Here is a 14,333-nt window from a genome sequence, read left to right as displayed (position 1 = left end):
TGCTCGTGTGAATAGTCAGTGCGGGTCATGATGAACCAGTCAATCGCCTCCACACCCCCATCATGCGGGATGGAGGTGTAGAGGCTCTCAACATCTAGTGTAACAAGTAGCACTCCCTCATCGACTTGACCAAGACCTCGTAATTTATCCAAAAACATCCTTGTATCACGAAGATACGATGGTACTTCATGTACAAGAGGCTGGAGCAGGCCATCCAGGAATTTAGCTATTGGTACAAATATTGACCCAATGCCCGAAACAATGGGTCTACCTGGAGGCCTGTCCAGCCTCTTGTGGATTTTAGGAAGGATATAAAGCGTAGGGGTCTTGGGATGTTCTTCCCTGAGGAATTTAAAAAGACCATTATCGATAATGCCTTTTCTCAATGCTTCATTTAATAAATCATCAATTTTTGCCCGAACAATCAACACAGGATCACAATCTATGCTTTCATAAACATCAGAGTCAGATAATTGTCTCAAAACCTCCTCATTGTACATACTGGTATCCATCACCACCACTGCCCCACCCTTATCTGCGGGGCGGATGGTGATGGACACATTATCCCGTAGGGAAGAAATAGCTCTACGTTGTATTGGTGACAAATTACAATTGACCCCAATTTTACCCCTCTGGAAATCATCCTCGACACATCTAAGGTCATTCTGGACTCTAGAAATAAATGAGTCAATAGTGGGGTGACTTGGTGGAATGAAACCACTAGGGTTTCGCAAACCTATTTCCCGCAACCTGAAACAACCCTCAGGGCCATCTCCAGAAGTTGGGAACTGGGGTATGGAGGCAAAAAAATATTTGAGCTTAATGAGACGAAAAAAACGATAAAGTTCTTGATCCACTTCGAAGAAATTCGGTGAGTTAGTTGGACAAAAGTTCAGTCCCAGTTCCAAAACTTGAATCTCGTCAGGTGAAAGACTGTGGGAACTAATGTTCACCACTAATGATGGTGTGCCCTCGGTCTCAGTACTCTCGGGCTCACATTGCGGCCTGGCCTGCCCCTGCCTTGTGGGCTTGCCCTGCGTTGATGTCCATTTTCTCCGCTGGTATCTCCGGCCGCCTCTCCTGCTGCGGCCCCTACGTGGCCGTTTGGGGATCGATCTCTCGAAGCACCCGCTGAGGCATCCGAGATCGGCTCAGAATCAGAATCTCCTCTTGGTGTGCGAGGTTTCTTACCACGTGGTGGTTTCCCCTTAGGGGTCGGTCTACGAGGACCCGAAAGTCTCTGCCAAGAATACACGAAACCGTTGGTGTAATCAGAAGAGTCGCGAGCAAACTTATTCCTCTTATCTGTTTCCACCGTTTTAGTAAAGTTTTCCATTTTGGTCTTTAGGCCATCCATAAAACCAGTATACTGCTCTTCAGGCAACACCTCTTGCAGTTGTTTGGTTAGGGTCTCAGCCTTTTCATCCACTAATGATAGCTCTTGATGAATTCGCACTATGGTGTGGAGCATAGCGTCATAGGAGGCACGATTCCATATGCGCTCCCACACACCCGTGAACTCCTTATCATGTGGAAACAATAATGGAGGCACCTGCGATCTCATCGCTCTTGGAATACGTCGTACCCGGCAATACTCGCCAAGTGTGTCTGCATGTAGTTCAAGATTTATGCGTCTCTTTCTGATCGATTCAAGTTCTCTTTGTAACGGTTTGGCATCTGGGGTCCTCAAGTATGTGACATCTTTCTTCAGTAGAGCCAGGATCTCTCCTGCTTGCTGCTCATTATAACCAAACACATCCGGAGTAGTCATATCTTCACTTGAAGTGATTAATATCGTGAAAGCGTAGTCGTGCTCACCTCCTGAGGCACTCGTATGCACATAAACAAAAGAGAGGGAGCACCGTTTCCAAAAAAGAGTATGCAGCGTGCCCAAGGTCTCTCCCCAGTGCCTCCTGGGAAGTGCAGTCCAGATAAAACAGAAAGGACCGGCACCGCTGTCTTGTATCAAAGCTCTTTTAATAGCACCAAAGTGGCAGCAGTGACAGACTGCTGTTTCGGTTTACACCTTTATCAAACTGCTCAAAGCCATAAAAATTGTGACAAGACAAACACCTTTAAATACCCCCTTCCTGTATGGGAGGGGCCCCAGAGCGGACCTGAGAGGGAACTTCAATGGTAATATGCAAATATGCTCATGTTTCATGCACACTGAAAAAAAGTGTAATACCTGAATTAGCTTGTACACCACACCCCCAAGCTGGGATGTATGGATGATCACTTCCAAAAAAGGGAAACACTTTCTCCTCCTGTCCCTCCTCCAGCCAGCCACTCACAGCTGTGCAGGCAGTGCTCTGACAACTTCCAGGTCAACCCGGAAGTAGTCAACACATTATGGTCATTGGAGTGATCAGGTTGCAGTATTACCAAAAGTGGCCACAAGATGGCTCACTAAAGGTCGGTGCGACATTAAAGTTGCACCCTGCAGTAAAAAATGAAAAGTTCAAGATTAAGCCACAAGATGTCAGTGTGTGCAAAAATTCTAATGCAGTCAATAATTCGCATAGACAATGAATTTAAGTATATTTTAAGTGCGACAAAAACGTCGCATCAAGAATACAAAAAGCAGTGTTGTTCTCCTACCTGGTTCGCTGAGGGTGGACATTAAAAGCAAAATCTGGAAGAAGAGCATAAAATAAACATATGAAAACGTGATTTACTCAGGAGGTTCTGATGTCACTAGATACAAAAACTAAGATCATATTCGCGGTTAAACCACCCACTCCAAAAGTATTCAGTTTCCTGATCCAAAAGGCCTCCTTTTTAAGTAAGGCCTTGTCCCTATCCGAGCCCCTCCAAGTATCCGGGACCCCATCGATTGCCATTATGCGCAATTGTGACACTGCATGTTTATGCAAATGAAAATGTTGCGCTACCGCCAAAGTGCAATTCGGGTCGCGTATATTCGATTTATGCGACGAGAAACGCTCCTTAAGTCGCTGAGTGGTTTTGCCTACATAGCCAAAACCACATGGGCATTTAATCATATATACGACGTACCGAGAGTTACAATCGTATCGGCCACGTATTTTAAAGGGGACACCCGTTGAGGGATGGCAGAAAGTGTCCCCCCTGATAACATGTCCACACATGTGGCATGATAAACAAGGGTACATGCCCCTTCTGCCCGTGTCCCCAACAGGGCCCCCACTCCTAGTAATTTTGTCCCGAACTGTTGGTGCCCTTTTAAAGGACATCAACGGGGGATATCGTAGTTCTGGAATCGATGGGAATCCTTCACTCAAAATGTGCCAATGTTTGCGAATTGTACGTGCAATCATGTTACTGCAGGTATTATATGTGGATACGAAAGGTAACCTAAGGCTTCTCCTTCTACCTATTCTATCACGTTTCTCAGTTTGGAACGTATTTTCAGGGTAACCCCGGGCCCTAAACTTACTCCTCATTTCTTCCTGTCTCCTCTCCCTGACCTCAGTATCTGTGACAATGTCCGCCACTCTCTTAAGCTGCCCTAGTGGTATACTATGATAATCGTCTTTTCCGCCAGCGCGCTTTGTGCTGGTGGAGATTTATAGACGACATATTTTGCGTGTGGAGGGGCCCGCGTTCGAGCCTGGATGAGTTCGTATCGCAACTGCACAGTGCCTGCCCCTATATTCGGTTTACGACGCATAGTGACCCCAGTAGTGTCTCCTTTTTGGACACTCGAGTCATTTTGCAAGATGGTCACTTCGAGACGGATTTATTTGTCAAAGAGACTGATAGGAACTCCCTGTTGCACTATAGGAGTTTCCACCCCGACGGCACCAGAGATAGTATACCACTAGGGCAGCTTAAGAGAGTGGCGGACATTGTCACAGATACTGAGGTCAGGGAGAGGAGACAGGAAGAAATGAGGAGTAAGTTTAGGGCCCGGGGTTACCCTGAAAATACGTTCCAAACTGAGAAACGTGATAGAATAGGTAGAAGGAGAAGCCTTAGGTTACCTTTCGTATCCACATATAATACCTGCAGTAACATGATTGCACGTACAATTCGCAAACATTGGCACATTTTGAGTGAAGGATTCCCATCGATTCCAGAACTACGATATCCCCCGTTGATGTCCTTTAAAAGGGCACCAACAGTTCGGGACAAAATTACTAGGAGTGGGGGCCCTGTTGGGGACACGGGCAGAAGGGGCATGTACCCTTGTTTATCATGCCACATGTGTGGACATGTTATCAGGGGGGACACTTTCTGCCATCCCTCAACGGGTGTCCCCTTTAAAATACGTGGCCGATACGATTGTAACTCTCGGTACGTCGTATATATGATTAAATGCCCATGTGGTTTTGGCTATGTAGGCAAAACCACTCAGCGACTTAAGGAGCGTTTCTCGTCGCATAAATCGAATATACGCGACCCGAATTGCACTTTGGCGGTAGCGCAACATTTTCATTTGCATAAACATGCAGTGTCACAATTGCGCATAATGGCAATCGATGGGGTCCCGGATACTTGGAGGGGCTCGGATAGGGACAAGGCCTTACTTAAAAAGGAGGCCTTTTGGATCAGGAAACTGAATACTTTTGGAGTGGGTGGTTTAAACCGCGAATATGATCTTAGTTTTTGTATCTAGTGACATCAGAACCTCCTGAGTAAATCACGTTTTCATATGTTTATTTTATGCTCTTCTTCCAGATTTTGCTTTTAATGTCCACCCTCAGCGAACCAGGTAGGAGAACAACACTGCTTTTTGTATTCTTGATGCGACGTTTTTGTCGCACTTAAAATATACTTAAATTCATTGTCTATGCGAATTATTGACTGCATTAGAATTTTTGCACACACTGACATCTTGTGGCTTAATCTTGAACTTTTCATTTTTTACTGCAGGGTGCAACTTTAATGTCGCACCGACCTTTAGTGAGCCATCTTGTGGCCACTTTTGGTAATACTGCAACCTGATCACTCCAATGACCATAATGTGTTGACTACTTCCGGGTTGACCTGGAAGTTGTCAGAGCACTGCCTGCACAGCTGTGAGTGGCTGGCTGGAGGAGGGACAGGAGGAGAAAGTGTTTCCCTTTTTTGGAAGTGATCATCCATACATCCCAGCTTGGGGGTGTGGTGTACAAGCTAATTCAGGTATTACACTTTTTTTCAGTGTGCATGAAACATGAGCATATTTGCATATTACCATTGAAGTTCCCTCTCAGGTCCGCTCTGGGGCCCCTCCCATACAGGAAGGGGGTATTTAAAGGTGTTTGTCTTGTCACAATTTTTATGGCTTTGAGCAGTTTGATAAAGGTGTAAACCGAAACAGCAGTCTGTCACTGCTGCCACTTTGGTGCTATTAAAAGAGCTTTGATACAAGACAGCGGTGCCGGTCCTTTCTGTTTTATCTGGACTGCACTTCCCAGGAGGCACTGGGGAGAGACCTTGGGCACGCTGCATACTCTTTTTTTGGAAACGGTGCTCCCTCTCTTTTGTTTATGTTCATAAGAAATCTCTGCATCCCATCGCAGGAACGGTGATAGCCCCAGTGTGTTACTGGACAACCTGCGCCTATATCCTGGCAGTGAGGCATACTTTCAATGGTAAGTATGGCTCACTAAATTTTGGTTATAGTGCGACTGCTCAGGTTGTTAAAGATCGCACTGCACCTAGTGTAAAAGCAGCAATTGCATTAAAGGATACCCGAACTGACATGTGACATGATGAGATAGACGTGTATGTACAGTGCCAAGCACACACATAACTATGCTGTGTTCCTTTTTTTCTTTCTCTGCCTGAAAGAGTTAAATATCAGGTATGTAAGTGGCTGACTCAGTCCTGACTCAGACAAGTGACTACAGTGTGACCCTTTGCAAACGCAATCGGTTTTTGAAGAGGTTTTTCAGAGCAATTCTAGGCATGTTTAGAGCAATTTTCTAAACATGCCTAGCGGTTTTTGGAGCTTTATATATATATATATATATATATATATATATATATATATATATATATATATATATATATATATATATATATATATATATATATATATATATATATGGGTTTTGATGCCAAAAGGTGGCCCCATGGTAATTTTGTTGAGGTCCCAATCTTTCAACAAGAAACTGCCTTCCCACCAGAGGAGCACACCAGTGGCAGTGTGCTGCTGGTTTACTGCTTACAATGATGGGCATTTGAAGCTCAGGGGGCCGCATTCGACCTGTGATTGTGTTTGACACCTGTGATGTAAAGGGTACAGACAGGAACATCGATCAGGTCCCTAGGCAAAATAACAGTACATTTTAAGGTGCCCGATAACGATACAATTTTTGTCAGATGCGATCTTTAGACGCACTTTTTGCTATCAAATAATCAGAAGGTAATTATTTTTAGGGCACTTTATCTCTTCCGATACAATCATAAAATCCAACTTTCAGATCAACGGAATTTTCAGTTCCAATCAACCAAAGAATAATTTCACATCGATTTCCACCAAAAACTGCTGTTTTGTGTACAATTTGATCCTGAATACTGTGTCGAAAGATTGTATCTGATGAAAATATTGTACAGGTAATGGACACCTTAAAGAGAGTCTGAAGCCATAATAAAAATGGCTTTTTTCCTTATATATAGCAGGGGCATGTGTGCCCCTGCTAAAACGCCGCTATCCCGCGGCTGAACGAGGGTCCTTTCCCCTCCAAATCCCCCCCTGCAAAATCACGACCAACTTGGTCGTAGATTTTGCTACCCCTGTGCGCTTCCGTGTGAGGCAAGGCTATGAGCTGCAGCCCTGCCTCACACGCGTCTATCAGCGGCGGATCACCTCTCCCCCGCCCCTCTCAGTGAAGGAATACTGGGAGAGGCGGAGATCCGCCGCTGATAGACGCGTGTGAGGCAGGGCTGCAGCTCAGCCCCGCCTCACACAGAAGCGCTCCCCGGGCAGCACAGGGGGGATTTGGAGGGGAAAGGACCCTCATTTAGCCGCGGGATAGGTGATCAGGACAGTGTCTCATGCTCCCTATCACTTCCTTTCAACCAAAAAGGAGGGCTGCCCCCATGAAATCACAAACATTTCCCTGTTGTTTTAAAACAGGGTGGGTAAGAGTTTATATTACATATCTATTAACATAACTAATGTAATGACAGAATGTTTGTTTTTAGGCTGAAGTTCCCCTTTAAGAGTGATGTGCAGGGGGAATGAGGGGATTCTTCCTCTGTTACACATTCTTTATCCACAATCTGAACCAGGTTTATGAGTGATGGACAATACCTCTGCGATCAGTGTGCACAACATTGTCAGTAGATCTGCAGGGAGTGCATATGTAGAGTATACTACTGTGTAGCTTAATTTGTAGTCACCTACCCCAAATGTAGGTCCGACTCCAGGTACCTGAAAATTGTTCCAACTCCACAGCCCTGATCAGGCGTGTCGGCTGTATAATCCAAAGAGTATTTGTAAAACAGTAATGCTCAATTATTTCAAGATCTTATAATAGCAAAACACCTCCCAATAGTAAAAACACTTTTTTATATTTTGTGCAAATACACAAGGCAAACATAAGTGGAACTATAAGCATGAAAGTGCACAAAGTTACACATCACAAGATTCAGATGCATTGGCATAAAGTACTAGGCAGTTCAGGAGACACTACAACTTTAAAGAAAACCTGTAACCAAAAAAAAAAAAGAATCTCCCTTGGGGGGTACTCACCTCGGGTGGGGGAAGCCTCCGGATCCTATCGAGGCTTCCCCCGTCCTCCTGTGTCCCACGGCGGTCTCGCTGTGCCCCTCCGAACAGCGGCGATAAAAGTATTTACCTTCCCAGCTCCAGGGCACGCGCAGTATCGGCTCTCCGCTCGGAGATAGGCAGAAAAGCTGATCGCTGTCGGTCCGCTCTACTGCGCAGGCGCAAGTCTCCTGAACCTGCGTAGTAGAGTGGACCCAACAGAGATTGGCTACTTCTGCCCATCTATGAGGTGGAGATCCGATATTGCGCCTGCGCTGGAGCCAAGGAAGGTAAATAAATCAGCGCTTATCGAGGGAGAATTGCCGGAGACTTCTGGGGAGCCAGTGCTGGACTGCCTGCAGCTGCAGGGATGGGAGAAGCCTCATTGGGACCCTGAGGCTTCCCCCTCCCGAGGTAAGTACCCCCCAGGGGAACTTTTCTTTTTGTTACAGAGTCTCTTTAAGAGTATTTTATTCATTACTACACAATCTTTTCAGGGTTGCTTCCGCAGGCATCCATCTTCATCGTTCCAACGCAGAGATTGAACGTGTCCTGCATTGTTATGAATGGCAGCGTTCATGTAAATGCGATTGCGTTGCCGTTGCTGTCATTCGAAATTCACGAGACGTAGCTTCCTGCGACCGTTGTGTTCAAATGTTCTGCATCCCCCGTGGGGCTCAAAATGTGACAGAATGACAAGAAGCACTGCCAAACGATTTTCTACTCAGTTGCAGAAAAGTGTTTAGCATTGGCTAGACGCACCACCCACAGAAGTCGGTGTGAACCAACCCTTAAAGAGACACTGAAGCGAAAAAAAAATGATGATATTATGATTTGTATGTGTAGTACAGCTAAGAAATAAAACATTAAGATCAGATACATCAGTCTAATTGTTTCCAGTACAGGAAGAGTTAAGAAACTCCAGTTGTTATCTCTATACAAAAAAGCCATTAAACTCTCTACGACTTTCAAAGTCATGGAGAGGGCTGTTATTTGACTTTTATTATCTCAACTGTTATTGAACTATTTACTTTTTCTCTGGCAGAGGAGAGGTCATTACTTCACAGACTGCTCTGAAAGAATCATTTTGAATGCTGAGTGTTGTGTAATCTGCACATATTATAGAATGATGCAATGTTAGAAAAAACACTATATACCTGAAAATAAAAATATGAGAATATATTCGTTGCTGCTAATCTTCTAGTAATTATTCATAGTACACAACCAATTCACTATATCATATATTTTTTTTCACTTCAGTGTCTCTTTAAAGCAGACCTGAACTCAGAACTTCCTCTCTGCTCTAAAAACATTTCTTTGTTACAGCGGACACAAATCCTGCAATAAAATCTGCAGTGTGTCTACTTCCTACTTTCATTGTTAACATCCTATATTTACACATTAGCTGCTCTGCCGAGGCAGCCAGCTGACACTGCTAGCTGAGAGATCAAATTACGGTGGTGATTAGTCACAGATGAGGGGGAATTAGACAGGCTAAACTCTAAATACCTACAGGGTGCATTTCTCTCTGTTTTACTTTTGCCTTGTGCAAGAGTTCAGGTCCACTTTAAATAGATTTTTGTTCCTATAGTCAAAGAAAAGCTTTCGAAGGAAGGATATGGAGGCTGACATTTTTGTATTCTGCTACTTGAACCTTATCCTCTGCCTCCAATGTCCTCTCAGTTACTGACAATGCCCTACTTACAAGCGACTTGAGTTACAAACCTCACATATATACAAAGTTGCACTCATGTATAAATCATATTGGAATGTTGTTACTGTACATATTTTTATGTATTACATCATTGTATTAACAGTTTCAAGTTGTTCAAAGCACATGACTAACACATGCATTTTGTTTGGACATGTCACCCTGTTTTTAGGAGGTCAGCTTCTCAGGCCGTTTCTAGGCTCTGCTGTGCTGAAAGACTGGGTTCCACAGCTCTCCCAAGATTAATATACTTTCAACTACTGTATTTTAACATGTTATACAGAATTCATGGGGTGTATATAGAGTAGGCTATAGTACTGTATTTTCACATTTAATACAGAGATGATGGTATGTCTATAGAGTGGGGTAAAGTACTGTATTAGCTAGGCCTATTTATAACATTGAGCCTCAAGCAACCAGAAATTATCCGACATCAGCCAATCCCCATCAATGCCGGATAAAGGAGACTCTACTGCAGTAACCTTCCCATCAGGCAGTGAGCCTGCATGAGACCCGTCCACTAGAATATCAATAGATGTGTAAAGCTTTGAAAATGGTGTTAAACAGCCTGTGCTATTTTCATTAAACAGCAACAGTCATGTGACCACCATTGTCAAGGTCGGCTTAACCTCCTTGCCGGTTATCCCGAGCTCAGCTCAGGGTAACCTGCGCAGGAGGATTTCTCAGGCCCCGCTGGGCCGATTTGCATAATTTTTTTTTCCCTACACGCAGCTAGCACTTTGCTAGCTGCGTGTAGTACGCGATCGCCGCCGCCGATTCGCCGCTACCCGCCGCGCAGAACCGCCCCCCCCCTGCCCCAGACCCCTGCGCAGCCTGGCCAATCAGTGCCAGGCAGTGCTGAGGGGCGGATCGGGATTCCCTGTGACGTCCCGACGTCCATGACGTCGGTGACGTCATCCCGCCCCGTCGCCATGGCGACCGGAGAAGCCCTGCAGGAAATCCCGTTCAGAACGGGATTTCCTGCTTACTCTGATCGCCGAAGGCGATCTGAGTGGGTGGGGGGATGCCGCAACTCAGCGGCTAACATGTAGCGAACCCTGGGCTCGCTACATGATTTAAAAAAAAAAAGTTCTGCGCTGCCTCCTTGCTGGATTAATTAGACCGGCAAGGAGGTTAAGGTAAAATGGGACCCTGGGAAAAAATAATTGGGGCCTCTTACATTCTCATATTGTACTGACAGTAAACTTGAGACCTCTCCAGCTCCTGACTTGTGAGGCACTGGGCAATTGCCTGGTTTGACCCTATGGAAGCACCAGGCCTGACCACTAATTTATATAGATCACTGCCCATCCAAACTCCACCTCTTCTTCCTCCTGGTTGTCTGAGCCATCTGCCTCCATAAACACCTACTGGTGAAGGTTTGAGTGGCAGGCCAGCCAGCCACGCCCTCCTCCTGTTCGCTAGCTGCACACCCTTCCCACCTCCTGATTGGGTAGGATGGTGAATGGCAGCCTAGCTACGCCTCTGGACTTTGGACCAGCACAACTCAATGGTGGACAGGTAACTACTGTGTTTAATGAAAATATGAAGTATTTTAAACCATTTTCAGAATTTTACTCATCAATTGATACTTTAGATGGCAGGGGGCAGAGGCGTAGCTAGGGTTTTCAGTGCCCGGGGACAAAGACTATTAATGCGCCCCCTAAGGTGAAGGGTCGTGACCAAATGTGAGCGTGATTATGGGTGCTCCACATTTGGTCACGCCCCTTCAAATGTACATGGAGGTTAGCAGGCTCACGCTCACCCACCCTCCCTCAGTATGTACCTTCCAGCATGTTCCAAGACAAATTCAGCAATCATGAGCCCCCCCATCAAGACAAATTCCGCAATCATGAGTAAACATGAGGCCCCCAACATGACCAACTCAGCAATCATGAGGCCCCCAACATGACCAACTCAGCAATCATGAGGCCCCCAACATGACCAACTCAGCAATCATGAGGCCCCCAACAAGACAAATTTAGCAATCCTGAGGCCCCCAACAAGACAAATTCAGCAATCATGAGGCCCCTAACAAGACAAATTCAGCGATCTTGAGGCCCCCAACAAATCATAAGGCCCCCAACAAGACAAATTCAGTAACCATGAGGCCCCCAACAAGACAAATTCAGCAGTCATGAGGCACATAAATAGACAGCATTTCACATAAATAGGCAGAATGCCCCCTTAATATGGTAGACACCTCTCACCTGGCAGCAGTTCCCCAAAATACACTCAATCTGACAGCAGTGCTTCCCCAAAAATAGGTAGCCCCAGGTCTATAGGTGTCCCCAGAATAGGTGGCCAGCAGTATAGATGTCCCCAGAACAGGTAGCCAGGGGTAGAGATGTCCACAGAACAGGTAGCCAGGGGTATATGTGCCCAGTATATGTAGACAGGGGTATGTGTCCCCAGTATATGTAGCCAGAGGTATATGTGCCCAGTATATGTAGCCAGGGGTATATATGCCCAGTATATGTAGCCAGGGGTATATATGCCCAGTATATGTAGCCAGGGGTATATGTACCCAGTATATGTAGTTAGGGTTATATGTGCCCAGTATATGTAGGCAGGGGTATATGTGCCCAGAGTAGGTAGCCAGGAGTATATGCCCAGTATATGTAGGCAGGGGTATATGTGCCCAGAGTAGGTAGCCAGGGGTATATGCCCAGTATATGTAGGCAGGGGTATATGTGCCCTGAGTAGGTAGCCAGGGGTATATGTGCCCAGAGTAGGTAGCCAGGGGTATATGCCCAGTATATGTAGGCAGGGGTATATGTGCCCAGAGTAGGTAGCCAGGGGTATATGTGCCCAGAGTAGGTAGCCAGGGGTCAGGGGAGGACTGGCCCAGGGGGACGGGGGGCAATTGCCCCCCGGGCTGCCCGAATCTTAAGTAATTAGGGCCGGCTGCTGCTGTACGCAGCGGCCGCAGACATACCACAGGTGACAGGTTCGCAGTGGGGATCGCAACCTCGCGCGATATTTCCCGGCAAGGTGAAGTATCCAATCAGAGAAGAGGCTGAGGCTGCCGGCCGTGGTGTGCCCTTGTGCGTGGCCGCGCCTGCGGTGGATGTGAGCGGCACAAGGACACAAATAGCTTAGGTCCTCTCCGGCCTGGTGGGTTGACCCTGCTTGACTCCACCCCCCGCCTGAAGCCATTGCCGCCTGCAACGTGCTGCTGTGCCTGCGGTGTCATCGGAGTGAGCTGTCTCACTCTTCAGCTTTCTGTGCTGGGGGGAGGGGCTGGGGGCCTGGAGCTGCGGCTACGAGTGGCTGGCTGGCTGTCCTGGCAGGAGGAGTCGGACACTCTGGGGGCTGGGAGTCTGAGATGCCACCTATAGCTGCTTGCTGCTGTGGAGGAGGAGGAGGTGTAGGACTGAGGAGACAGGAGGATAGAGGAGGTCGGGTCCAGGTTGCCAGAGGAAAAGGTGGTTTTTATAAATTTTGTTTCTGTACTACTTCTCCCTTCTTGTCACTGACTTACACACACTTTGCTGCCTGCCTGCTACTGCTGTCAAATTCAATTCTCTGCCCAGGCCAGTGCCCTCTGAGTTTTTTTTTGTGTGATAATCATCCCCATTCTGACCCTGGCCTGAGGGGGAACGTTTTTTCTTCCTGTGGTGTGATTGGCGGCAGGGGAGGGGGGAGGCAGGCAGTTAGGCACTGTCAAACAGGTAGTTGGAGGGGGAGAGGGGGGGGGGGTGTCAGACAAGTAGTTTGTATGGTGGGTGGGCAGGAGTGGGGTTAAGCATCACCAGGTAGGTAGGTTTGTGTGTGTGTGTGTGTGTGGGGGGGGGGGGGGGGGGGGGGTTGTTTAAAGGAGTTAGCAGGCATTTTTAATGAAATAAGTGCTACTTACCCGGGGCTTCCTCCAGCCCCACGCTCCCAGCATGTCCCTCGCTGCAGCTCTGCAGTCAGCCATTCGCTGCCGCTGCCTCCCAGTCCCCGGCGATGGCACCAGTCCGACCTGGATGTCGGCCTGTACTGCGCCTGTGCGAGCAGCACTGTCAATCACCGCCACGTGGTCCGGAGTGTACTGCGCAGGCGCAGTAGTTCTGCGTCTGCACAGTACGCTCTGGTCCATGTGGCGGTGATTGACAGCGCCGCTCGCACAGGCGCAGTCGGCCTGATGTCATCGCCGGGGGCTGGGAGGCAGCAGCAGCGAACAGCTGACTGCAGAGCTGCAGCAAGGGACATGCTGGGAGCTTGGGGCTGGACGAGCCCTGGGTAAGTAGCACTTATTTTCATAAAAAAAAAAAAAGCCTGATAACTCCTTTAAGGTTAGGCATCAGACACAGACAGGTAGATTGTGCGGAGAAATGGGGTTAGGCTTCAGGTACATAGTGTGTGTGTGTGTGTGGCTGGGGCTGTTAGTCATCACAATTTGAAGATTTGCACACAAGAAAGATATGGCTTTGGGCTGGGGATGCCGTGAAACGGGCCTCTAGTTTGTGTTGTCCCCCCAGGCCAAAAGGTCCCAGTCCTCCCCTGCCAGGGGTATATGTGCCCAGAGTAGGTAGCCAGGGGTATATGCCCAGTATATGTAGGCAGGGGTATATGTGCCCAGAGTAGGTAGCCAGGGGTATATGTGCCCAGAGTAGGTAGCCAGGGGTATATATGCCCAGAGTAGGTAGCCAGGGGTATATGTGCCCAGAGTAGGTAGCCAGGGGTATATGTGCCCAGAGTAGGTAGCCAGGGATATAAGTCCAGTATATGTAGGCAGGGGTATATGTGCCCAGAGTAGGTAGCCAGGTCAGGTGTCCCCCTCCCCAGCAGGAGGGGAGCAGCGCAGAGAAGAGCTGCTCTCCCTTCCTCGCTGTCCCCTCCAATGTCCGGGTGGCTGGCAGCGGCGGGCGGAACTTACCTCCGTCTCGTCGCAGCGCCGGATGGATCTGCCACTACTCTGGTCTGGTCCAGACCAGAGCAGCGGCTGCGCAC

General features: G+C 47.5%; 2 protein-coding genes across 2 annotated transcripts in view; one reads left to right on the top strand and one right to left on the bottom strand.

The window, feature by feature from the left end:
• JKAMP (JNK1/MAPK8 associated membrane protein) overlaps positions 1-2,284 on the bottom strand; it is a 52,879-nt gene extending 50,595 nt beyond the window's left edge. Inside the window, exon 1 of the mRNA XM_068254417.1 lies at positions 2,189-2,284. The gene's annotated coding sequence lies outside the window, so the exon portion shown is untranslated. The remainder of the gene's footprint in view (positions 1-2,188) is intronic.
• A 5,917-nt stretch (positions 2,285-8,201) lies between these two features.
• LGALS3 (galectin 3) overlaps positions 8,202-14,333 on the top strand; it is a 517,589-nt gene continuing 511,457 nt past the window's right edge. Inside the window, exon 1 of the mRNA XM_068254414.1 lies at positions 8,202-8,205. The gene's annotated coding sequence lies outside the window, so the exon portion shown is untranslated. The remainder of the gene's footprint in view (positions 8,206-14,333) is intronic.

The sequence above is a fragment of the Hyperolius riggenbachi genome, chromosome 9 (genome assembly GCF_040937935.1).
Source record: "Hyperolius riggenbachi isolate aHypRig1 chromosome 9, aHypRig1.pri, whole genome shotgun sequence".
NCBI lineage: Eukaryota > Metazoa > Chordata > Amphibia > Anura > Hyperoliidae > Hyperolius > Hyperolius riggenbachi.
The sequence above is the reverse complement of the archived record's forward strand: the minus strand, read 5'-3'. Positions and strand labels throughout refer to the sequence as shown.